General features: G+C 34.8%; 1 non-coding gene across 1 annotated transcript; it reads right to left on the reverse strand.

The window, feature by feature from the left end:
• Window positions 1–2077: 2077 nt before the first annotated feature.
• LOC131171594 (small nucleolar RNA R71) lies at window positions 2078–2185 on the reverse strand. Its single transcript, XR_009142254.1, has one exon. It is a non-coding gene; the product is annotated as a small nucleolar RNA R71 (small nucleolar RNA).
• Between the last annotated feature and the right edge of the window lie 378 nt (window positions 2186–2563).

Consider the following 2563-nt stretch of genomic DNA (forward strand, 5'->3'; position numbering starts at 1 on the left):
TGCCGCATAAGTTGTGCAGTTCTGCACAGGGAGAAGAAGCAATTTTCCAAACCTACCGAAATCTGCATAAGTTACCGCATAACTTATGCAGATTCATGCCCTGCTTATGCAACTTCATGGAAAACTGCATAACTTATGCAGTCTCGCACCCTGCTTATGCAACTTCATACAGAGGGCCCAGAAACCTACCGAAAACTGCATAAGGGACTGCATAACTTATGTAGTCCACTTATGCAGTTTTATAGAGTCTTCATAATGAGCTGGCAGAAGATTCCCACATGAAAACACACCTCAAACACACCATTTTAGGGCTACTTGTCAGAAAAAGATATAAATAGGCCCTTATCTCATTTTAGAAAGGAAGAAGAAAGGGAGGAAGACAGAAAAAGGGGCAGAAAAACAGAGGAGCAGTCGACTTCCATTCTTGGGGAGCAGAATCCAGCTTCTTCTCTTTTTCACCATTTTCTACATTTCTCCTATCGGGTTTCTTTAGTTTTAGTTTATTTTCATAATTTATTTCCTCTTTTACTTAGAATTTCTTGTGTTAAACATGGATTGTGAGTAGTTTTCTTTGATTCTGGAGTAAGGGATATAATATTTTAGTTATTTTTGTGGATTTGAACTGGGTTAGTCCCAATTTAATGAAATTTATGAGGTTTAATCCATTTCTTGTGTGCTTATTCACATGCTTAATGAAGGGCCCCATTAAGTTATGTTCTTAATCCTTGGTTGAAGCACCGAAAGGAGAAAACCAAGTGATAGTTAATCAAGAAATTGGACTTAATTAACTTAGATCTAGAAATAGACTAAGGGTTAAGAGGGATTTAATAGATTGATTAAAGAACCTAATAGGTCTTGGTTAATTTTAACTCCACGAAAATAGGATTAAGTTAATTAAGGCACTCTTTGTCTCACTAGAAAGAGTTTTCAAAGGATTTAAGAATTAATCTCCTTTAAACCCATAAATTTCATGGATTGGGCTAGCTAGAGAAAATCCCAAAATGACTTAAATATAAACCCTTAACTCCAGAATCGTTTTTTATCAATTATTGCTTGGAATTTTACTTTTGAGTTTTAGTTTAATCTCATTTTATTAATTTTCATTATTAATATTATCAATTTCTTTATTTAGCAAATTATTAAATTAGTCATTGTTTGAATTTAGTTTTGCATTGTCATACCTTATGCTTCAGATTCCTAAATTTCTTTTATTAATTTGATTAAAATACAATTTTAACATATTTTATTTTACATAAAAAATTCAATTGAAAACACAACTCTTCGTGAGAACGATATCTTTTTCTATACTACTTGAACGACTCGTGCACTTGCGGTTGGGACACATCAAGTTTTTGGCGCCGTTGCCGGGGAGTTGTTTGTTTAAGATTGAATTTTTGATTATTTTAGTTGTTTATAGTTTTATCTTTGTTATCTTTTCATTTTGTGTTTGTTTGTTTTTTAGGAACTCTTAATCTTTTATGAGAAAAGCTAGAAGCACAAATGACACATCCTTATTGTTTAATCCTGAAATTGAGAAATTTTGTAAAGCCAACAAGAAAGAAATCAGAGAAAGGAAAGAAGCCTTGAGAGCAACTGAAATTGAAATAGACATGGCTGATAAAAGAATTAGAATTGGTGGTAGTAATGCTGGAAATAATCGAAACAATGAAAATGCAGCCCAAGGTGAAGAGGTTGTAAATGCTAATGTGCCTAGGGGAAGTATGATGGATCATGCATTTCCTCGTTTTGATGACTTGAGAGAGAGTATAGCAAGACCAAGAATTGATGCAAATAACTACAAGATGGATTTTGGGGTTCTTCAAATGATTCAAAATTCCTAATTTGGGGGACATCCTTCTGAAAATCCACACACACATCTAAAGAAGTTTGCTATGATTTGTGATATGCAAAAACAACCTGGAGTATCTGATGATGCAGCAAGATTGAAGCTATTCCCATTCTCTTTGAAGGATAGAGCATTGGACTGGCTTGATTCTTTACCTCATAACTCTATTACAAATTGGGAGCAACTCACTGATGCATTTCTTGCCCAATACTTTCCACCTGGAAAAACTCAAGAGTTGAGGAATCAAATGATTGCTTTTAGACCAAGAGAAGATGAGACTCTTTATGAGTCATGGATGAGATGGAAGGAGTTGGAGAGACAATGTCCACATCATGCCATTCCTAAATGGATGATAAACAGGAATTTTTACACAAATGTCACTCCTACTATCAGAGGAATCATTGATGCTCAAACTGGAGGGGAATTCATCATTAAGCATGAAGATGAAGCTTATGAGTTGTTAGAGAAAATAGCAAAGAACAGTCATCTATGGAGTAGTCCAAGAGGGTCAACTCCAACTCAAAAAAGGCAAGTTGCTGGAATGTATGAGCTTGATCCATTCAACATGATCAATGCCAAATTTGATGCACTCACTAATGTCCTTGCTAAGAAAATGGAGGATTTAAGTCTGCTAGTCAGTTCATCATCATGCTCTGGAAGTTCTCAACAAGTTGCTTATGCAGAAGGAACAATGAGTTGTGGAGTAGATTATCCTTT

The sequence above is a fragment of the Hevea brasiliensis genome, chromosome 12 (genome assembly GCF_030052815.1).
Source record: "Hevea brasiliensis isolate MT/VB/25A 57/8 chromosome 12, ASM3005281v1, whole genome shotgun sequence".
Lineage (NCBI taxonomy): Eukaryota > Viridiplantae > Streptophyta > Magnoliopsida > Malpighiales > Euphorbiaceae > Hevea > Hevea brasiliensis.